The 24,731-nt window shown below is 40.0% G+C and overlaps 1 protein-coding gene across 3 annotated transcripts in view; it reads left to right on the top strand.

The window, feature by feature from the left end:
* The first annotated feature begins 19,040 nt into the window (after positions 1–19,040).
* TAB3 (TGF-beta activated kinase 1 (MAP3K7) binding protein 3) overlaps positions 19,041–24,731 on the top strand; it is a 49,210-nt gene continuing 43,519 nt past the window's right edge. For all 3 annotated transcript variants that reach the window (XM_080341102.1, XM_080341101.1, XM_080341100.1), the window contains exon 1: positions 19,041–19,304. The gene's annotated coding sequence lies outside the window, so the exon portion shown is untranslated. The remainder of the gene's footprint in view (positions 19,305–24,731) is intronic.

Raw genomic sequence — 24,731 nt, 5'->3', positions numbered from 1 at the left:
TGGTTTTGCTCCAGGGAAGAAGTGGAGTAGGCTGCTTGAATGACTTCAACTGACTTGTTTCCATGTCTTTAAGAGCTGCTTGAACAGGCTTCTGTGCCACTACCGGGATTTTGTCTGCATGTATGATAAACTGTAAATTGTTCAGATAGCAAAGTAGGTGAGATTTGGGTGAGAATTTGTGTGAATTTCATATAACTGGACAAACTAGCTGTCCAAAATACTGTGCAAATCCACAGAGGCATAGCAGGAGGAATCTGTTCCTGCTTCCATCCCTTTAAAATCCCTCTCTGCAAAGGGTCCTTCTTTGGCACAGTAACAAAATTTTATTCACAGAAATAGTGTTTATTTCAGAGTAACCTTAATGGATTTATTTACATTCTGACAATTATATCAGGCACTTCAAAATACTGTTAATGACTCTGATAAGTAGCAGGAAAAATTTATCATTTATTTATACTCACTTGCTACTCTCAACTTAATTCAAGGTGTCATCTACAGATAAAAACTGTTGCCACTAATTTCAGTCCTTCCATATGACACAGTAGACATTTACAGAGATTAATATGCTGACAATCTTCTCTGTATCCGATGTTAATTCTATCTTTTTATTGTTTCTGAATGCCATTCACTTACTACTGTGGATACAATCTCTGAATGTGCATTAGTGATGGAAATCCCTATATTGCTGTAAATTAGGGAATAATCCTTTTATTTTCCATGAGGTGTTATTTTAATAAAACATCACTAGAAACCTCTATACCCCTGTTGCAAACTGCAATGTATTTTTCTCCTTATAATTTGAAAGCATTCATCCAAAATTCCATGCTCCCAAATATTAATTTCCTAAACAGCCTGTTTTTCTTCTGACCACAATATATTTTTTCAGTCATTATAATGAATATTCATATTCTTCCCATAATTAGCACTACATTAATATAGCCTCATATACTCACTGCTAATGTTCTGACTACCATATTCAGAATAGCTGTCCTCACCAACAGGTAACCTGTGTTACACTGCTTTGTTGAAAATTGTTGTGCTCAGGGTTGTACTAGACCACTTCATTATTATTAAAATTAGGCATTAATCTGGCTTTTACCTGTTCTGTCTAGAAGTGTTTGTAAAAGCCAGGCTTATGCTTCGCTATTGCAGGTTTTCAATAGCATAAAATTAAAAGTAACAGACCAGCGTGTGCAGCCTGTTCTGCAGTTTCTCCTGCCCTCTGCTGGATGCAGTGTCAGAACAGCTCCAGGATTTTATTGTCATTTTATGCTTGGTCAAGATTAAGAATTTACCCCCCTCTTTCTGCTTCCCAAGCAAATGCAACTATTTATGCTGTCTCTCTCAGGTGATCAGTTGTAACTGTGCAAAGTAAAGACAAAATATTATAGCTAATCTTTTATTTAACGGGAAAAAGAAAAGAGATAAGGGGTTTTAGGTTTCAGCTTTGGCACAATTCTTGTTCATACTTCAGCTTAAGTAAGTGCATGATACCTCTGAAATCAATTTAAACATAAAGGTACCATGAGGTTAAGCGTGCTTGCTCTCCATGTAATCATAGAATACTGGACTGGCTCTCTGGAGGTTATCCTGGTCCAAGCCCTGGCCTGAAGCAGGTCCAAAAAATGTTGTTCTATCCAGTAGAGTCTTGAGTACTGACTTGATGGGGATCCCACCACCCTTCTGGTTCCCTGTGCCAGTGTTTGGCCACTCTCACAGTGAAAACATCTGCTGATCATTATCCACAAGTTCTCAACAAGTTCATTTTCCAGCTACCCCTTTGCACAGTGCATAAACCTCCCTCACTGCCTACCTGGCTTGTCTTTCCTGAAGAGCCTCTACCCACCGATGCAGCACTACAGTCACATAAGCGATCTCATCACATCCAATCCAACGAAGGCACAGCTCTGCAACTGTGCACAGACTGCTAATTCCTCATTTCCCCTGCAGCATGTGTTTGTGTACAGGCACTTGCAGTGGACGCTGCTTCACCCTCCCCATCGTGCTGTCACTTCCCCACTGCTCCCTCTGCCTTTATCCCTCTTCAGGTTACGACAGACTTGCCCCAGCTTACCCAGTTTCAGGTTGTCCTCCCTAGGTTTGAAGCCTGCTGAAGACACTCTTGCCACACTTCATCAGACGTATCTTGCTCCTCCTTTGAAGTCTTTGCTCCTTCAAAACAATCACACATATGCAGAAGCCAAACTCCTGTCTGGTGTCACATCAGTCATGCCCCAAGTGTTGATCCACTGAAGGTATCCATTCCTGCCCAAATTTTTCCCTCTCGCTGGAAGGAATAAGAACACCATTTGTGCCCCATCACATGCCATATTGCTAATTACTGCTGGTAAAAATCCAGATTTTTTCCAAAGCCCATTATGCTGTACCCTTGAACAAGTCATGCATGTGTACTCCCTCACAATGAGCCTGGGCTCTAACAACAAACAAACAAACAAACAAAAAGCTGTAACACTAGTGGCAAATTTCAGAAGCATCAGCAAAGACAACAGTACATTAAACATGATCTTAGTTTGTGACATGCTTTTGAAGCTATGCTACATGCTGAGAATGCTGACACCATGTAACTGGCATGTTCTATGCCCTTATCTGCCCTGCTTTGTATACAAAACAAACTGGCAATCTCTCTCAGAGAATCCAGACCAAAACCAAGTAAAGATACAGCTAGTCAAACCACTGAAGTAAATTTTCATGCTTTATTTTTAATGTATTTTTAGTTCTCCAGAAAGAATCCTAATTAGAATTTCCAATGAAATCTCCTGTTTACTCTCATGCCACACTTGACAATAGAAGGTCAAAATTTCTTTCTGTGATTCGTTATTGTAGTCAAGCCTAACCAAAAGCATCAGTTCTAATTTTGACAGGTACGGTCTTTGCTGCTGATACATCTTTTTGCCTATTTGCATTTCTGTTCAAGCTACTTGTGGGGATGCTATATATTTAATTAACTTCCTACCGTTAATTTTCATGCATGGAAATCTAATTACGTCGATCTGGACTAAGTATATACCTAGAGAATGTACTAAAACATTATTTGTCTGATGACTTTTCTTCATCATGACCAACTTTAGCCTGCAATCTGTATGTTGTGCTTTACTGTGCTGTCATTTCTCTTTAATTTTACTTGTGCTTGGAGGTGTACAGGTTACAAAATAAAATGGTCCTGCCACTAAGGAACTTCTTTCTAACCTGATGGGTGTATACAGAGAAGACAGGATACAATGAGAACCAGACATAGCTAAGATTCTGATCTCAGAGGATTACTAGAAGTTTTTACTGCTTTCCTAGGAATTATTTTGGATTTCCACATGTGAAAGCAAAATCTGAGCAACACTGTATGCTTTCCACACTTCAATGGCAAAAAATTCACTAGATTCGCAAAAGTGAAGAAAAAAAAAAAAGGCTTTTTGATTTAAGATTAGAAAATTTATGCTATCAGGTGATAAATGAAACATGAAGTGAGCTACTTTCTGTGTAAGAAGACGATGAGATTACACCAGACATAGAGCAATTCTAGCAGTGAGGAGTCCAGACATACACTTTAATGCACTGGGGCAAACTAAAGCAACTGAAACAAGACAGCATTTTCAGGATTTCTAGAAAACTTTAGAATTCAAAAGCATACACACCAGGTGAAATATGCTTCATAGCCTCTGAAAAGGAGGGAGCTACTGAAGGATCACAGTTACACAAACAGAACGGTCTTTAAAAAGGCCCAGGGTGGAGCTAGGAAATTGTAGATCAGTTTGACCTTGGTGGTAGGCAAGATCCTAAAGATATTAATAAGAGATGAGATCACAAGGAACACAGACTGGGCAAAGTGATTAAAGGACATAATCTACTTGGATTTCAGAAAGGTATCTGACATAAAACTGCAAAGTAGATTAATGCACAACAGTAGCAAGCATAACATAGAAGGTGTCACCCTTGGATGAATAAGAAACACTGATACACTGATACTATCTGCAACTGCACTTTCAGAGTACATTAAAGTATGTTAAAAAGTCAGATTCATTTGACATATAAGCTGCAGATGTATTACTAACACATAGTAAGGCTAATTTGCTGTCCTAAGGCTGCCAGCCTCTAAAAGACGTAGTGGAGATACTCCGCTCTCAGTTACACTAATGAAGTCAGTAGAGTTGCTTCAGGTGTACCATGGCAGGATAGACTGGAATCTACCCTACATCACTCACCTGTTTCCCATATTGTTTTGTTAGAACTAGATTTTTTTGGTTGGTCCGCACCTCTGTCCCCAGTATACTGCAGCAATTTTTTACTTTAGTGTCTCGTCCATACAGGTGAACTGTTTGCTAGCAGACAGTTACCACAGTGGGTGCTGAAGGCTACATACATTCCTTACTAGGTATTGCATTTTCCTGTCAAAATAAATTATTTTGATTTGTAGGTATTACTTTGAATTTATAACAGTGCAGCACTAAGTACTTGGATGGTCACTTTCAGGAGCCTTATTCTGTATCTTTATATATTTATATCAATATAAATCCAGTACAAACAAGAGAAAGCTGTTCCACTGAAATAAAAAACCCCTAGTGTTGAAAGGACTTAATGCATACTTTGGCCCAGGCTGTCTGAAACATCAATTACATCAATTACAAGAGAGAATTTTGCTTATGTGGCTTCTTTACTGCTGATCCCTTGTAATGCCAAAAGGAAGTTCCGACCATTTCCAAGCCAACATATATAAAATGTGAATCCACTGGGACATTTTAAGTTTCCTTTGGAAACACTGACAACAACAACAAGCTCAGGCTAATATCAGCAACTGCTGTGATAGTTGTTCAGAACAGTCATTCCTTTTCCCAAGTGCAAAGTTGAAATGGCAAGATAAAGTTGCTGCTTACACCCCTGTTGTTACTTCGGTTGGTTATATTTATCTCATTACTACTGGAAAGCTTGGCAGTTTGCTGAAGCATCGTGATGAACCAAAGCTAATGACAGCAGGAAAGCCAGCTCTGTTCCAGATCTGTCATAAACATGTGATGCCACGCTCAGTGGACCAGGATATCAACGAAAGAATTGGAGTCAGCTGGTCACTGCAGATTCAGCCACCAACAAACACCACACAGCCACGACCTAAAGTCTCCCTACAGCAAGAAGCAACCATACGTCTGGTATGAGGAGAGGCTGCTGGCAGGAAAAGGTCCAGACACCTGTATACCAGAGTGCCGATGAATCTCTTAAGTTCAGCTGGGTAACTGAGAAGGAAATCTGACTCAAATCTGCTGACAGCCATGCATTTGCAAGTCACAATGCTGCTCAGACGTGTTGTGTTGGGAGTCTGGTTTATTTTGGTGGGGGTGATGCTGCACCAAAACATGTTCTGAATTTGGTTTGGGACTCTATCAGAGGTATTATCAGCACTTGACAGTAAAAAAGTTCCATTAAATTCTCCCTACATCACAGACCTCATACAAACCCAGCCCTCTGATTTAGCAAACCCATAAAACTTGGGTTGGGAAAATGCACTTTTCAGTTATTTAAATGTATCTTTTTTGCTAATCATCCTGCTTCTTGTCCATGCCACAAATTTCTTGTAAAGCTCATCATAGGCAGCCTTAGGCCTTACAGTCCATGACCCCTTTCTTGTGGACGAAACACACTATAAAAGAACCTTATATTTTCATTTTAATTATGTCTCCAGGCTTTATCTTTGTCAGCATAGTCATAACCTGTTAGAAATTAAAACAAGGGAAACTGGTTGCCAAGAGACTCTTGGAGATGACAAATAAAAAACCAATTAAAATCTCCGAGAGGGTGATCTCTCTCACACAATATATTAGAGGCTGCTATTTCAGCCTCTTCCTTTTCACTGGAAGTCTGCCTAGTTTCTTGGTAGACTCAATCCTCCTCAACAGCTTCTTGACTGATACTTCTAGTTTTTGGTCAGTCAGATATGGTAGACTAGAAAAAACAAGGAAAGAAATGTGTGTAGGAACTAATGTGACAGGTAAACTTAGAAAATATATAATTATGATACTTAAGGATTCAGTTGCTTCACTGCACAATCTAATGGAAGAGAAAACCCAATTTCCAGATTTCCTAAAGCAGAGAGAAAATGGCCACTGGACAAAGAAATGGCACAAAATTTATCTGCTGTGATCTATCCAGAGACAAAAAAAAATGAGTAAAGCCAGGAAGAATAAGGAGGTTTACTGAAATTATTTGTGAGTATCAAAGACATGGGGAATTATCTCACATGCCAGAAACTGGCACAGTGTAGAAGGCATTTTTGGAGAGTCATGGCTGAAACAATTTTGTTTTCCCATGCATGAACAGCATTTTCTCCTCTTCGGGGCAACACATTTCACCCCAATGAGTTATCAAAAATAAAACCAAAAGTGATTTTTGACCCCATCACAAAAGTGTTTTACATTAGTGCCAAGCTCTGCTGAATTTTATTTTTTCTTACATGGACCCTGGATTTGATACAGTTATGACTTTAAACCCTAGAGCTTTGTGGCCTGGAGCAAGCAGACCTAATCAAGCCCAGAATTCAGACAGCACAGACACAGCACAAAATTACTTTTGCCCACCTTATTCTCTGCCAGAGCCTCATTCAAGGCTAAATACAGAATATAGTCCATCTTTCTACATGATTTGAATTAGAATTGTTAACTAAACTGATGTTCACTTAGGAAAGATGTTCTTACTAAGAATATTTCTGTTAAAACACAAACATGGCAACAATATAAGTATGTTAACATATGAACTATTTTTGTCTGTGTTCACCTTACAATTTTATCAGAAAAAAAGTGTGTTAATCTCTAAATGGCCTACTTATAAAACTTTTTTTTCAATGGAAATTATCAAATTGCATTTTTATTTGTGTAACACATTAGAATACAATGGCTGTTTATTACTTAGAAGACAATTCTGCTGAGCCAAACCTGCACGCTCTTTTAGATTCATGCAACACCCTAGCAATAAACTACCGCGGCTTACAATGGGTAGTGAGAGGCAGGTTTTTTTCAGAGAATGTACAGATGCTAATGATGGGGAGAATAGAAGTGTCAATATTCTGTGCTTTTTGTAAAGTCGTGGAAAAGGACACAAGCAGCTAACAGATCCCTCCACCTTCATGGATGCTTGCTTCCTTTCACTAGGAAGTAATGACCATGGAATTGCTCCCCTTTGCTGTGCTATCTATAAATTGAGGGTTGTGTTGCTACACTGGAAGTTTAGCCCTAAGGATAGTGTGTTTTCTAAGTCCTATAAAGGATTTAAGTGAGCAAAGGGTACTCAAGTAAAGCTGTGAATCTGCCTGAATTTGTCTGTTTAGCCTCGTGACTAATTGAGCATCTCACAAAATGAAAGCAACTGAGCAAAGGCGGTAGCAACCAGGCATGCAAATTAAATTGTTACAAAGATATGTGTTGAACAACTTTAGACAAAATGAATCACATTACTATGAAAAATTATAGGTTGTACAATTACAGAGGCTAAAGATGCTTCTAATTACCCAGTGTTAATTATCTACTTAAAATACTTTGGGGAGGATGAACGAACAGGAGATCTGTTAGGAGGTACATTTCTGCTGTTTATTTTTCAGGGGGCAATCGCAGTATTGGAGCTAAATTGCGTGTTCATATCAACACCTAGAGAGCAAAACGAAGGTGTTCTGTCTCTTGGAGAGCAAACGTCTCAATGTAGCTACTTTTTAACTGTACTGGTAAAATTGCATGTAAGAAGAAAATTAATTTGCCTCACAATTTCTAGGCCAAATTCAGGACTTGGTGACATGTATTAAGAATACTCTGGTGTCCCTGAAGATGCAAAGACGTAACCAAGGCAGGTTTCATGATGTTAAAATAAAAAACACCCTGTGCAGTTGTTTTTGCTAGTGTTAAATGACTATGAAGTGCTACTATTCCAGCCCAGAGTGTCCCCTACGCACACTTTGACCCTGCTCTTCACCGCTACAAATTATGAGATGTAGTACAAGGTAACAAGTGCTTACATGTCAGTGTAGGGACACTTCCACAGTTCGTAGACATCAATGTTAATAAGCCATTATATTTAACTTAGAAATAGTTGCAGAACAAACACAAGCTGGGATCTAACAAAACAAGATATTAAGGCCTCAAAGACAGCAAGAAGAACTGTGCAGGAATGACAGTTTGCACAGGAGTGGGGATTTCCAAACCATGGCAGTAGTGTGACATAGAAAACATAAATGACCAAAGATGAGACAGATAAAAACATAATTCAGGCAAAAACCAAGAGTTTGGAGAAAGTTTTATATATATATATATGTATATATATATACACATATAAAAGATATTAGACTGGACTATAATTTCAATTTTAATTACAAAGCTCATCTTCTAAACACCTAAATTGACAAAGAATTCATTTCATTTAGGAGTCCAAGTCATCATACCTCATGCATGATGGCAGAAGGACAGTGATGTAAACAGACCTAATTATAGACTTTTCCTGTTCTTAGGCTACACGGAATCAAACTTCAAACAACTTGGCCTCTAGTAACCTTGACTTGGAAAGCAAGTCCTGTTTGGGTCTATTTACAATCTTTAATGAGTGTATTGCTTTTGTAAAAGATTCTGAGTGGTCACTTGGTTTCAGAGGTATTAGCCTGCTGTAGTAAAATCTAGATAATATTCTCAGCTTACACTCACAATTGAGAGGACCGAGATGGAAATATAAATTGACAGTATGGGTTTTTCAGAAGTCTGGGATCCTGTCATTAACAACTAAGAACCACACAGAAATTAAAATTTGCGCATTGTCATAACTCACAGAAGAGAAAGACTAGATTAAAAAAAAATATAGGAAGAAAGACATGCCTGCTTAATTAATTATCTTTCTACTAAGTACCTCTTTCTCTTGATTCCCTTCTCAGATGTTAAGGGTCTGAGCCTATGTACACCAACTCAGGAGGAAAACTTCCACCTATGTTAGGTTTTTTAAGCTTACTTCTTAAAATTCTCAAAATAAAACCAGCTGTGATAGGTTTAAGAGTTATATTCTGTACACTGTATTTTTTTTCCTCTAGTTACTCGAAAAAATTTAAAAAAATCAGTGCTGGTCCCATTTAATTATTGCCATAAAATCTGCCTCATACTTAAACAAAACAACAAATCTCACAGCTTTTACGAGTCCTTGTAAGCTTATTGACTTCAGTAACATTTTTGTCTGAGCGAAGCTGCAGGTCTGACAGAATTCAATAGTGCACACTCACTCGTGGAACCATAGCATCTCTTTCTACGGACACTTTGGCAGACCCACCTTCTGGCTGAAAGACTGAAATGAGATCGAAAACAGAAGAGGTAAAAGTCAGTCTCCCCTATGCTGATGGGTCCCAAAAGATTTATGGCATTGCTAAGGAAAGCGTGGGACCATGAATCCTGAAAACCTTCCATTCTGGGGACACCAGTGGAGTTTTGTCTATGCTTTAAAGCTGGCTGCCTTCTCATGCAAACCATCCCATAGGATTAGCTTCTGTGCCAAAATAAGCACAAATAATTTCTCCTTGACTTGAATGTTAACAAGTAGCAGACCCTCTGTGAGTGAGGTTTGAAAGGTAATTTTTAAAAGCAACGATTTCTTTAAACTTCACTGTACTTTCTAATTACTGTAAAACTGAATGGCTTTCAAGTGAAAACAGATGCAATACAGCCTGATAACTCTGGGTGACAGTTTTGGAGTGCGGTCTCTCTTTCCAAGGATGAATAACATAATTCCAGCTATTGTACTGCTAAGTTACATTTTCAAAGGTATATGTGGAGTCTGAAACAAAACGTTTTCTTTGGGACAAGGTAGACAAAAAAAGTAACTTTCCATACCTGCAGATCATTTAAAGTACAGTCTTCAATAGTAGTGTCATCAGCCACGGTATAACGTGAAAAATGTAACCGATGTCAAGAACATGTTTTTGTGTTTTATTGCAAGAAAGGATCATGTGGCTCCCTTGTGGCAATGTAAGTTAAAAATACACAGATGTCTGTGTTTGGAAATGAGTAGCTACCTCATTTTACATACAAAGTGTGTGTTAAGAAAACAATTCCAGGAAGAGGTTGAAAATACCATTATTTTTAGTGACAGTGTAATTAATGAAAAGTGAAATATGTACTCTAAATTGTTTACTGCTTCACCTAGTTCCCTGATATAATTTCTCTGAAATACAGAGTATTCGCTTTCTCTTCTCGATTAATTTCAATGTAACAATGAACATTTTCGTTCTTTTGAAATTGCACTCACTGTGTTTACTATTGTGTTGGCACAGACTTTGACACAAAGGAAAATACATTGCTTGGAAAGGACATTCCATTTTTCCAGTGTCGAACTGCATGTCAGATTAAAGGGTTATTTAAAAGGTACTAGTTCCCTGAGTTACGTCTCTCTGACACTCAGCATTCATCGTTGTTTCATGCTTTTTTTTTTCCATCCCCTGTGTGATATTTGCTCAGCTTTCAAACTACTATCCTGAAGGAAATTGCTACATTTCTCTTTCCTTTCTTTTGCTTGCCCTTACTCCTGCAGTACCTGAGAGGTTAATCAGAATTTGTTTCCACGCTCTCCTAACTGGTGTAGAGATAAACATAGAAGGCTGGACTGTGACAGGCTTGACTAGTACAGAACAAACGTATGTAAGCTATTCATTTTAGAATAGTTGCCCAATTCTATAAAATTTAAGTCTTCCATACAAAACCAGTAGCAATAAGTTCTTCCTTGTCTTCAGATAATCTACTTCTTTAAGGAGAAAAATGGTGCACCACATTGACCAGTTTTTAGTTTTAAAGGGAGAGGAAGGAGTTGAATCTTCATTATGAGTTCCTCAGTGAAAAGACTTTTCCATAGACGATTTGGAATTTCCTAAAAATGGTCTTATTCAATGTTAATCTAATTCCACTTGGTGACAGCAGTGCTTGTTTCTAGTTTTCGTACGGTTTATATTAGGTCCTGTAACTAGCTTTTCCCAACCAACCAGTGGTCTGTGGATCAAAAAAGAATCATAGATAGATGTTGCTGTGTGGCTTAATTCATTAATTGCTTTGAAGTTATTACTGAGGAATATGTAGCAGCTAGCAGAAGGACCTCAGCAGAGAGACAGATGTAAGAAGTGAAGATCACTTTTTGCATCTGCTGTCATGGTATTTCACTTCAGTTGGGGTAAACTACACTGGAAGTGGTGGAAGCACCTGATATCATTGACCACAGCACCAGGCAGAGAGAAGGGACAATGCATTTCAGCTAGCTGGAGATGAAAGAAGTCCCATTCGTAAATCAGTGCAACTCAGCAAGCAAACTTACTTATAATTCAAACACTATGTATGGCCCGGCAAGACTTTCACAAATAGAAGGCTGCAGAAGGACAGCGAATTACAGACACAGAAGTCATATTGTGCAGAGTCCTCAAGAACCACCAACACTGCCCTGTGCTCTGACCTTAGATTATCATTAGACCTTACAATATTCACAGATGTCACAGGGTGCTGGAAGTTCAGTACTTTACTAATTATTGTCCTGCCATGAGAGATTGGAATAGAGAACAGAGTCATAGATGTCTGCAGAGTTCAAGTTTGCAGCACAAGCTGGGATTTAAAAAACATCTTAGCCTCAACTTCCCCTGAACTACCAGTGTTCTTTATGAACTCTACCCTTTGCCTACACATAGTGCTGCTGACTTACAGAACTACTTTCTCGGTATCAATACAGGCTGAGGGATGAAGGGATTGAGAGCAGCCCCACTGAGAAAGACTTGAGGGTACTGGTGGATGAATGACTGGACATCAGCCGGCAATGTGCACTTGCAGTTCAGGCCAATTGTATCCTGGGCTGCATCAAAAGCCACGTGGCCAGCAGGTCAAGGGAGGTGATTTTGCCCCTCTACTCCGCTCTGGTGAGACCCCACCTGGAGTCCTGCCTCCAGCTCTGGAGCCCTCAGCACAGGAAACACATTGACCTGTTGGAGAGGGGCCAGAGGAGGCCACAAAATGTTCAGAGGGCGGGAACACCTCTGCTATGAGGACAGACTGAGAGAGCTGGGGTTGTTCAGCCTGGAGAGGGCTCCAGGAAGACCTTATTGTGGCCTTTCAGTACTTAAAAATGGCCCATAAGAAAGATGGGGACAGACTTTTTAGCAGTGCCTGTTACAACAGGACAAGGGGTAATCGTTTTAAACTAAAGGAGGGGAGGTGCATGCTAGACATGAGGAAGAAAATTTTACAATGAGGGTGGTGAAACACTGGAACAGGTTGCCCAGAGAAGTGCCTGGAGACATTCCAGGCCAGGCTGGACGGGGCTCTGAGCAACCTGATCTAGTTGAAGATGTCCCTGCTCATTGCAGGTGGTTGGACTAGATGACCCTTGAAGGTCCCTTCCAACTCAAACTTCTATGATTCTATCGTTCTACTCTGGCTGTAAGGTGTTATGCAGTACTAGCAAGATATAAACTGGAAAAATCAATGATCAAGACCTTCTGAAATATTTAATTATGGGAGTCTACCTTAAAGTTTCCTTTTCAGAGTGTAAGAAGTAATATGCTTTGCCCAGTGACTTGAGACAAAATCCTCTGATATTACCTAGCAATACATGCAGGCATTACTCACGTTAACTTTTGTTAGCTACAACCAGCAACAGAAGCAATAGAGACTCAGCAGCATACACTCCATCACTGACTGTACAAACCTGCAGAAAATCCTGCATATAGATATATATTTGAAGTTGTGAGCTCTCACTAAAACCTATAATGCTATGTTTTTGTGACTGTTAAATTGCATGCTGGATAGATGACACTTGGTTTGGTTATGCCCCATCATTTACTGTGTTAAGATATTGAAAGTGCTACCTCAATGCACTGAATGCTAACAGTGTTTTCTGCACACCTTAAGCCTTACTAAAGCAGTCCTACTGCTGTCCCAAAATATTTCAGTAGAGCTGAAATTAAACATCCCATATCAAGCTATAAAATACAATCAAAACAATCACAGAATGAGATATGTTCTATTTTAGTTAATGAGTAGGAAACCACCTAAACCTCATGTAAGTATTTGGTTTTATTTCATATCCTGCAGCACAGCTGCAACTTTCTGTAGTATTACACAGCTTCATTTGAAAATAATTTTTTATTATACTTGTTTATTGTACCAGCAATACAATAAGAGATATCAAAAAGAAGTATTTGCATCACAGTCAAAACACACTGCTCCTCCTCTCTGGAAGAAAACACACAGCTCTAACACCCTTTGTGTCTCTGTTGACCAATAGATACAAGTAGGAAAGCAAGGAAGAATGCAAGAAACATTTGATCCTCAGGCAGTATGCTTTTTGTATGTTGCACAGAACTCTTACGCATCCTCATAAGGATGTGTATTTCATTTATACAGATTGGTTTTTCTGACTCAATCATTCTGACTGCTGTTACTAGCAACCATATCTGATGCGATACAGCAATCTGCTATCTGCTCATATTCCTGTTCACAGGATAAGCTTGCACTGAGCAATGACTGGGCCACTGACAGTATGTGATGATGACTTTAGACAAGCAGTCAGTATAATTCAAAAGTACTATCTCCCTTTCAAATGTCACACCTTGGCAAAAAATCTGAGAAATGGAAATAATCACCTTGATAATGTTAGATCTGATTACAGGAATCGTGGCAAAAACTTTACCCTTATCTCGAATCGAACGCAAACCATCAAATCATCCTAAGAAAAGCACATGTGATCTTCTATAATGAAGATTTACAAATGTATGCATTTTATCCCTAAGAATTTCAAAACCCTTTACCAAAAATTTTACAAATCACATACTCACAAATCTAGGTATATCTCTACATAACACGTGTACGTCATTAATGGTAAAACAGACTTAGACCACAGTCATTGTAGCCACTGCGGAAGTACAGCCACACCCAAGATAAAGAAGTACAGCTAATTTTACAGAATACAGTAGTTCCATACAATAGCCCTGGCACAGAAGGAGTAAATAACATGATTGATTTGAATTCCTGCTAACCCAGGAAAACTCTAGGTATTTAGAAACTGGAATTGATCAGAGCAGCAAAGTTAGTTGTAATGAAAAATAGCCCCAAAGGAATCAATTATATATCTCATTCAAAATATAAATAGAGTCTTAGTGTCACCTTAGGAAAAAAAAAAATCTCAAATCATCTTTGAACTGTCTTACTAAAGCCTTTGAACCCTAACAACAAAAATGCATGTTCACAATAGCATGCATGCAACCACGTCTTTTCACTTCCTTCACACTACATATCCCAGTCAAACACTCAGGAAACACTTTTGCCATGACACTTACTTTGTATGTAATTACTGATTTGATTCATCCATCTTTCAGCACCAAGTAGCTCTAGTGACCAATGACTATGCCAGGACTGCAGCAGATAAGAAGACTCTGCAAAGGAACACTTGACATTTTCCTAAGTTTTAAGTGTGCTTATGGAGAACCTGTATTTCTGTGGAATCTGTTAATAATTCTTCCAAGTCACAGGCTAGAAATCTGTAAAGCAGCAAATTAATTATGGAAATTCCAGAGAAAAAATGGGGACTGCTCTGTAGCTTTTGTTCGAGGAGAGTGAAAGCCAACTTAAAGGTGCATGCTGGCACTAGCTCTACTAATCTTACCAGTGTCTGAGTTGTACTCTGTGTCAAAAGACCATTCCCCCCAAAGCAGCAGAGCTATATAACCTCTTGCTAGACTCACTCACAGAACTTGAGAACACAAAGGCACACCTTGAAAACTTCCTGGTGTGATGTGACTGTAGTGTTGTATGTTTGAAGTGGAGAACACCAGACACAGAAAATAGTGAGGTATAATGCCTTCTCATTTACTGGACAAGTAGGCACATTTACACATACCCCAAGAGGTATCCCAAACTGTCTTAGGTGGCCCTTTAGAAGGTATAAAGTGACAGTTGCTTAGATCTGCACTTCATAAGGTGGAAAAGATTCCACCTTAAGATAGTAATATTCTTGAGTGCTCTTAGGAATCTCTTTCATTTTCTCAGAGGTTTGTTTTGACTTCTCAGCTTTAGTTTACTGTGTTTACTCCCAAGGTCCAAGATATCTTCACTTTGAATTCAAGTTCTTGATCCATGATCCCTGCTAAAACAACAAACATTCTATACTGTTCTCTCAGGGTCACATGGCTGACACCAATTTGAAACAGAAAAATAACCAGGGTACCTAGTAGAGTCAGAACAGCTTTAATGCAAAAGGACAAGTACAAAGGGCGATGTATAGGTCCAAAAAAGTTTTGACTAAATTTGGAATCTAGTAGACAAAATTGTTTTTAGGGCATAAAATTCACCTTCAAGCTGAAGGAAAGCCAAGGATGCATTCCTTGAAATATAATGAAGGACAGAGAAGTGAGGTGGTCTTATAAACAAATGACATGGGATTTATTAAAGAACAACTAGACAGTTGGGAAAGTTTAAACTGACAAATCAGGACTAAAATTTTCTATTCAATTCTGTAGGAAGAATAAAAATTGTTATAGAAAGGATATCCTTCACTGTGAGTGCTGGTTCTATAGGCTTCCACCTAATTAACTCTGCTTTGACCTTAAACTCTGCAATTTCTTGAACACAAGTAAACTAGCAGAGGGGTCAGCAGGATCTGACTCTAACACAAGGTATTACCACAGGCCTACAGATTACTCTGCTTAGACTTCATCCCAAGATAATTTCCTTTCATATGGAAAATGATATGAATAAATGTTACCTCCTTACTCTAGGCACACATTTCCTGGCTTTTTTTTGTAATGACATTAATTACTTCAAGTACACAAAGACCAAAAAAGGTTATTTATTTTTGTAACTAAGCTATGAGAAATGGACTAATACTGTATTCTGCATTATACAGCATCAAACAAAACCATTAGGCATATTTCAGTGACAAAACACACATTACTGACCACTGTGTAACTGGGAGAAAGAACTCAGTTTGACTTTTTAGATTCAAGACTTGGTTTACAGTGCTTACATTGATTACACTTTTGATTTGTAAATGGAACTAAATCAGTACAGGAACTACTGAGACAGAAAACACAGGGAATGCTAGAGAGTCATTTTATCTTTTCTGGCTCAAATTCTTAGGCACAAACATGCAGAAAATTGCTTTCTTCCAAAATAGGAAAATGGGTCTCTTAGACTGCTGTTCATTATAGAGAAAAAGGGAGTATAAGTAACTGCTTTTTTTTTTTTGTTCTGCTTAAAAATGAATGTAGCAATGTAGCATGGAATTCAAATTCCAACGTGAGGCCTTTCAAAGACGCATAGTAATAACTGCCATAAGCATTAAATTTTTAAAAAATTGCATAAAACCCCAGCTTTTCATCTAGAAGTTATTACAGAACTGGATTAAACAATGAATTCCATTCTACATTGAGTTACTGTCTGAGCTGTAAGTATTGAGGTCTAGTCTTCAAATTTTTCATTGCATATATAGCATTTTTTAAAATACAGAAAAAAATGGTGGAGTATGTCAGAGCCCTGTCTGATACACTGGTTCTCACACAGCTGTCTAAGAACTGCCCTGATTACTCAGTGCCAGCTCTCCTTGTTTCCAGCGGCTAAATCCCATTAGAAGCAGCTAAAAATACATTAAATACTTTCCTAATATTACTTTTCCGTATAATCAATTGTTGTAGTTGTCATATGGACAAGACGGAACAACTGGATCAGCATTAAATGAAATCCTTTCAGAGATGTGTTCAGCAAAGTTAAAACATATATAATCTTTGATTTCTGTGGTAATGAGGCACCTAATACCCATAAGGATTTTTTTTTTTCCAAAATTCTTAAGCAGAGCACTGGCTTTGCTATGATTAATTGTGAAGTTTCAAGACTGATTAATTTGCCGGTAGCGCAACCCTGCTCTCTAATCTATGACTAGATGATGTAGATGAAAAATACCATTGGAACACTCCTGCTTTGAAAGTGGGACGAGTGCAGATAAATCAAGCAATTGCTAGATGATAGTCTTCTATTACAGTCCACTGGAGAGGATTGCAGAGGAAAAGCATAATTTCAAACCAAAAATAAATGACTGGTTTCTGCTGAACTGAAATGGAGCCATGGAGTTCACTTATATGATGCTGCATTGGGTAGCCAAGTCACGAGGGAGCCGTAGTATGGGGAGTTTACAGAGAGACATTGAGAAACAGTGGAGCAATGGTTTGAATCGGATGCTGACTTGAAAGATCAGGAAGCAACAAATGACAGGATGAATTAAGAGAGTAGCTGGACAATGCAAAAAATACTGAACAAGCCACGGCCAGTAAGTGTAATCCAGGGCACAGAGACTCTTATGTGTATAAGGATCAACAGCTATAACAAAGGGCTATTTCTTACATATTCAGAAAGTGAGAGACTACACAGAGATACTAGAACTACTCCTTGAGTCCAAAAGCACACCTTTACGTTTGGCAGTTACGGATTTTTGCTGAGCAATGTGCGCTTCAGCATCATGATATAAATTCCAATCATAGGATAAGAATCAGTCTCTGTTAGACAACAGTATTGTTGCACCAAGATCCTGTTTACTTCTGGTTTTGCAGCTTGCCTCTCCAGAAATGCTAGTCAGGCTGGGCTTGTTTTCGATGTAGGGATTAGAATACAGGAATTCCTTAATTAACTTCATGCAACCTCTGATACAGGAGCCAAGGCCTTCACGTACGGAAAATGACGTGGAGAGTCAGTAATGACAATACAAGACACTTACATCCCCACCCTTCATCCTGTACTTCCCAGGTCTCTAGCAGAGAGAGACAGAAGGTGATTACAGGAACTCTGCATCTGCTCTTATTAATTTCAGTACAATAGTGTTTCTCTGGCAGTGATAAGAAGATAAAAGATCTACATAAGACTGATGCTAGCTAAACAAAAATACTTGAATACACAAAAAAACCCCCAAGAAACACAAATCATGGTCTTGTATCATTTAGGAGGAGATGCTTTAGACCAGCTTACACTGGCAAACAGAAGAATGCAATCTCAAACTAAGGCTCAGTCTGTGGATGAAAAACCAATGTACGTCCACTAAACCACCTACAAGGCTCTGCCTCAACAGGAAGATTTCAGCCTCGGTTGATGCCATTGAAAAGTCCAAGTTGGATCAATCTCTATCACCACCACTGCCTGAAATGCCAGCAGAGGGACACAAAAACAATACTGAGAATGGCACAGGATGATGAGAGCTTAGGGCAAGAGCAGAGCACACAGGCATTTTTATGCATAGCTATTAAGCTATGCCACGCTACACCAGTTAATAACTGTGCTGTAGACTGTGTCCACACACCTCGTTCTTGCCGTCAGTATTTTCGATAACCGCCCAACCGCGCTCAGAAAGAGGTTTCTGTCACAGGAGAAGCCCTTACACAAGCACCCTGCCTCCCACCCGCTGTCTCTGTCTCTCAGACCTCGGGTGCCCGCCCGGTACTCCCACGCCCTCCCTCCGGCAGCCAGGCCAGCGCTGCAGCCCAGCCGCGGTCACTGCTGCGGGGGCGGCTGTTGCCCACACTCCTCCTCCCCTCTTCTCCGCCGTTCGTGCGCAACACCCGGCTGCCCGCCCCCTCACCAACCCCGGCGCCCAGGGCCGGCGGCCTCCCGCGAGTCGAAACCGGCTCCGGGAAGCCTTTAAACGAGCTGAGGAAAAACTCGCACTATGAAGACGGAAGGTTGGGACTACAAGGGGTTCTCACGGCCAAGCGCCCCCTCCACACCAACCGGCCCGAACCACCGCCATCACCTCCCCACGCTGCCGTTAGTTACCGCGCGCGTTCAAACCCCCGCCCCGCGCACGCCAAGTCTCGCGAGGGTTGGGGGGGGGGGGGGGCCGCCGGCGCGCGCGGGCCGCGCCATGTCGAAGCCTGGTCGGCGCAGGCCGGGCCCCGCCCCTCGCCGCGCGCCCGGCGGCCTCAGCGCTCCGCACTGAGCGTGCGGCGCTAGCCCGCCTATCCCGGAAGCGCTTCCCGGCCGCGCGCCGCGCTCCGGGGCTCCCCCTCTCCCCCCCTCCCCCCCAGTCGCGGAGACCCCGGTGCCGCCCGGAGAGGCCCCCCCCGTGCCCCGCTCCGCGCGCCCTCACCGGGGGGGGGCACGCACCTCTCCCCCCGCCGGCTCGCGCCCAGGAGGAGCGGGGGGGGCCCGCGCGGGGCTACTCGCGTGCTGCCCCCCTCCAACGGTCGCCGTCCCGGAGGCCCCGGGCAGAGCCGAGGGGCTGGCCGGCCGGGCGGGCGGGCGGGCATGCAGCCGCCGCCGGAGCCGAGCCCTCAGCGCAGCACGGTGAGGGGAGCAGGCCCCGGGGCGGGGGGCGGGCAGAGGGAGATATGTTGGGGCTGAATTTTGGGCTGCCCGCAGATGGGGGCGCCCCGTCATGGAGGGAGGCTCGGGACGGAGTTGGGGGTGACACCCCCGTCGTTCCCCCCCTCCCCCGTGGTCCCCCTCAGTTCCGCCGGGCGGTGGGCTGACCCCTGCCCCCCCCGCATGGGGGGAGCGGGCAGGAGTTGGCGGTTCCCCGTTGTCGGTCCGGGGTGGGGGGAGCAGACTGCCCCGGGGGAGAGGACCTCAGCGGGGTCGGGGGATCCGCGGGGTGTGCGGGGGCAGGGGTGTGGTGATAGGAGGGTGCTCGTGTTGATCCTGGCTCTTGTTTTGCTGCCGCACTCCCACGCACTGAGCAGAGAAAACTTTGGTCTTTGTTTTTGGAGCCCTTTGGAGAGGGTGGCTGGTTGACTGGCCCAGGGATCCTGTGCGGGTGTCCACTTAGCAGGGGCTGTGGTGTCTGCTGGGCCACAGATGCTGCTCTAGCTGTGTTAATTAATTAAAAAAAAAAAAAAAAAAATCACAGGTAAAAGAGCTGCCACTGCCTCTTTGAAATGTTGACTGCAGTATGATGATGCTGCTGTTGTGGTTTGGCTCTGGATATAGAAGGCCCTCAAAGGTAGCAAGGCCTCAGTTATGCTCATTCCAGAGTCTTGTCTTCAGGTCAGGTTTGACATATTATCAGTTATTTATATTGGCTGTTGGGAAGAATAGATTTGGTTTTCTTTTGATTTGTTTGTTAATATAGGTGGGTTTGGTGGAAGGTTGCTGCTCTTATGTATGGTTTGATACTATTCCAGTGTTAGCATTTGACTATGCAGTTGGTTTGTTTTCCTCTCATTCAAACATGACTTGTAATATTGGCTATTCTTTCCCTTGCTTTAGCAAGGAGAAAACAAGGAGAGAAAAGGCAGTTGCTTAGATTGCTTGAGAATAACTATACCTTGGAGTTTGGCAGAGAATCCCTGTCACCAAAAAAATGGAATGGCCCAGGTATTCCACACTGGGAAGTAATGGAAAAACTTAAAGCAAGACACTATAAAACTGTCTTTGAAGGTTTTGGTGGAAACTAATTTGAAGATGATATTAGTAGTCTGTTAATATCTTTTATAACTGATGAATACAGTAAAAATTAACTAAAGAAATTGGCTAAAAAGACAGCTATTTGTTATGCTTTTATAATTGCTGTTATAACTACATTTCAAGATTTTTCAGCTGATGTTTTACAGTAGCTTTCGTTTTCCCCTCTTCTTCTGTTCTAAATAAATACTGAGGGTGGATAGGCCGACCTCTCCTGCTGATGTATTGATAAGTGTCTGTTATTTTTAGTGCTGGTGTTCACTGTTACAAAATTGAGTACTAATTGTTTATAGGCTTATGTTCTGTAACAAGTCCACTTGACGAGTTCTTTTTTCAGAGGAATTAGTATAAAAAACCTCTTTAAAACGTACAGTTAAAGTCTGCATTGTCAGAGGTCAGTGTGTTTCCTGATAGCTTTAATTTTGTTTTCTAGATGTGTGAGAAGAGCAATACTTTTATTTTGCCCATTTTCAAGTGTATTTTCAGTTAACATATTTCATGTAAAAAAGAAGAAATGTTAAATTCATTTCCTCTTACTAGTGAGAGAGGAACAGGATTCTTAAAAATAAAGTATTTCACAACATTTGTTAGGGCCTGCCCTTTGTCCTGTCTTGTGAATAGTGTCAGTTGATAGCAGCAATCTGAAGAATGCCATAACAGCCTGTATGGATGTATATATAGACTGTCTCAGTTAATCCATAAAATTACTAACATATCAAATTTTACATGTATTAGTAAAGGACAACAAAATCAGCATTTAAGTCTGCCTTTAATCTTAAATCTTTTGGTTGGGTTGGATGCTTCTTGTGAAACTATACTTTTATGATGTATTTTTATCTGGCTTTGTTCATAAACTTTACTATAAGTGATTGCAGATAATAGTAAAGAGGGTATTGTGAGATCTGTATCCATTCTTTCTTATTGTTTCCCAGATCTCATTGAGGATCCTTTTTCCTTCCATTAGTTGTCATGTTGAGGAAGACAAGATAAGTTGAATAGGTGTTGTGAAAACGTGTCTTTTCCACCCAAATTTGATGATACATCTGTCCACTGAGTTGCAGAGGAGTAATGGTAAACAGGATTCCTTTGAAGTTGTCCAAGAGAATACATTAGTGTGTTTCTAAAGGTTTTCTGGTAATAGCTTTTCTCTTTCTGTCTCCTCTCAAAAATTGTGATTAAATGAAGTTCAGGTTTTGGTCGCACTGGTCTTTAGATTCTTCCTCTTGCCTTTAAACTGTGATGATTAATTTTGTATGTATTTTTAAACAGTGTGAATAGCCTCAAAGTATGACCTGCATGAGTATTCTTGGTTAGGATTAGAGTTATATGTTTCTTTTTGTACTGCAGTACGTAATAAATATGAAACTTAAGAAGTTTTCTTGAGTTATTTTTCTAAGAACTGTCTTCAAGTGGAGCTTCTACAACTGCAATGTTGTAGCAACATAACTAACGATACAAGCAAAATCCTTTGATTTACTTCTTTGACAGCAAATATATTTCACTGATGATCCAAACATTGAATAAATGATCAAGTCTAGTAAATTTTGGATAATGTTAAGTCTATCACTTATGCTTAGTATGGTATGATACCTTTTGTTCTGGGGGTGTCTGTATTATGATCTTCTTTCCACTGCTGTGAGCTGAAGAAGGTGCAGTGCCTGGTGTGTATGTTTCTATGCGTGCACACATAAATGTAAGTAAAGGTGTTTGCAGTGGAAGAGTTAATTTCGTTACTTGGTACATTTAAAAGGCAGATGACAAATGGAGAGTGAAATTAAGAGATAATTTATACAAAACCTCCAACTTTTTCATAAGCATCTTTTGGACTGCTTTTGACTACAAATGTTTCAAGTTACGAGGTAGAAATATCTGTGACTTGTGGTTTGCAACATTTTTTCCTGTCCCTGTTACTGTCTTTATTCAAACAGGAAAACAAAGCTAAACTGGAAATTGGTGGTATTGCCTAGTGCAGTAAGCTGATATTAGGGTATTGCTTTCAAATCGCCACCAAACTTTTCTGGTGTTGTCTTTTTTTTTTTTTTTTTTTTTATTTTTGCAAGTTGGGGCTACCTATATAATGTAAATTTTCGGTAGACTTATTTCTGTATGGACATGGCGGACTAAATACTGTCTGAAGGGCAATATTAACTATCTTGTGAAAGACCAAGAATCATTTTGTTGAGATTGACTGTGTGGTGATGTCATGGTGCCAGTTGACATATGTGAAGCGTTCTTTCTAAATGGAAAGATGAGATTTTTGAAATACTTGTTTAGACTCATATATGCAAATGTTGAAGATGTTGATTGAAAATGTTTCTAGAGTAGCTTCTTGTATTCTGACAGACCTTAAAGTGTCAGTTGAAGTTGTTCTTTGAAAGGCTTTCAAATTGTGAATATGCTAGTAATACCTGTGGAAATTTGTATCTCTAGCTTCAGACAAACATGTAAGTCTGACCTGATAGTGTAGATGGTTCTGTGGTACTTTGTACTCATTCTGAGTATCTCTTATTATTTATGAGGTGGGTAGTTGGTCAGCGACTTCTGTGCTGTATCAGCCAGTGCTTAAAAGGTGGCACTGTGGTATTAGTATCCAGTAGGCTCATGTGCACAACAACCAGAAAAAACATCACTGAAGCCTTTTTATTGACATGAGAAGTGGAAATATGTCTGGCAAAATTCAGTACGTAATAAGAAGACAAGACAAAGTTACAATGTTGGTAATAAACCATACAGATCAAGATGGACAGTGAATTCTTAGTGTCTGGGTTTTTTCTTGTTCTTCTCTTTTTGAAGATTAATTATACTAGATAGTTCACACTCAGTGTGTGTCTCAGTTTAATGTCAGAATGGAACTAACATTTCCATATTCTTACACTCCATTGATTACTGTGTTGAATGTTTCGCCTTCAAGTAATGATTCGTAATAGCCAGCATAGCATTGTAGCATAAAAGTGAAAAATGTCATCTCTGTTAAGGTTTTATACAGCTTTGTGTTCTTAAGAAGCATTGGTTCTTGACTTCCAAGTGGGCTTTATTTTATTCAGGGCCTGAATTTAAAGTAGTGGTACTTTAAAAACATCTTCAATGTATTATCAGATTTTGTCCTAACATAGTGGTATTGTAAGGAAAATTACTTTTCGTTTTGCTCTTTTCAGAAGGTTGTATAAAGCAGGATGGCTTCATAGGCAAACAGTAAAGCTACAGAATAGAGAAAAAGGTCATTCTGCTATAGTAATGTTCAGTAACCTTACTGTTACAGCTTAAGTATACATGTTTTTCTACCTGCCTGTGGGCTTGCTGGTGGATGAGTAAGAATGTTTTCTTAAAAATACCTTTCAGCAGACTATGTTCAACCAATCATGTTCCACACTCAATATCCTTTAATGAAATACTTGCTTTCAAATGAAATTGTGTATCCACTGAAGTGTGCATTAATTTGAAAAGTGAATCGATTTCTGTGAAATCATGATTGATCTAGGGATACTTTTAGAAAAAAATTCTAATACTATCAGTATTTGTCTTGGATGTTGTGGCAGAAGAAATCTGGATACTTTTTTGAAATGGATTTGGCATTGACTGTTTCTTGTTATCAGGTTTGGTAACAAGATCCACGGCAGTGCTAGTATTTTATTCTTCTTGTCGTTTTAAGCTTTAATTTTTCCCTTCCTTGGTTATGTTCAAAGGTAATTTGTCCTGAAGTCTCATCTGTTTGTACAATTCGTACTGGTTTACAATGTCACAACTGACTGAAAATAGCTGGTGAAAGGCTTATTTTGTTCTATGTATGTTATAGCACTTGTCACATTGGTATAAATCCTCAAGTATAATTCTTTTTATTCTATGGGGAGTTTGTGTACTTTGGCTTTGCTTAACTCAAGCTGTGGTCATTTATTCCTAGCACTTGAAAGAGTTATGGATTTCTTTCCTTCTTTGCTTTTTTGGCGTTGGGCATAAGATCAATTCAGAGCAAGTAGAGGGGAGTTGTTTTTTGTTTGTGTTTTTGCGTGTGCAGTGTGTTTTGTTGTTTGGTGTGGTGTGGTGTTTTTTTTTTTTTTTTTTTTTTTTCTCCACCTGAGTGTTGTGCAAGTTCTGAAAGGAAGGTAAAATTTGGCTTTCATGTTGATGTGCTTGAAGATCAACTTGCAGAAGTAGTAAGCCAGGCACTAGGTCTTTTATGGAGCATTGCTGTTGAAATGTATCTACCTTTCTTTGGTGAAATTCTTAAGATTATCTTGATGGAATAATAATTCTCACTGAGATGCTGCTAATGTCAGATCAAAAATGACATGTCCAGATAAGACAAAGTGTTCA

The sequence above is a fragment of the Nesoenas mayeri genome (genome assembly GCF_963082525.1).
Source record: "Nesoenas mayeri genome assembly, chromosome: 1".
NCBI lineage: Eukaryota > Metazoa > Chordata > Aves > Columbiformes > Columbidae > Nesoenas > Nesoenas mayeri.
The sequence above is the reverse complement of the archived record's forward strand: the minus strand, read 5'-3'. Positions and strand labels throughout refer to the sequence as shown.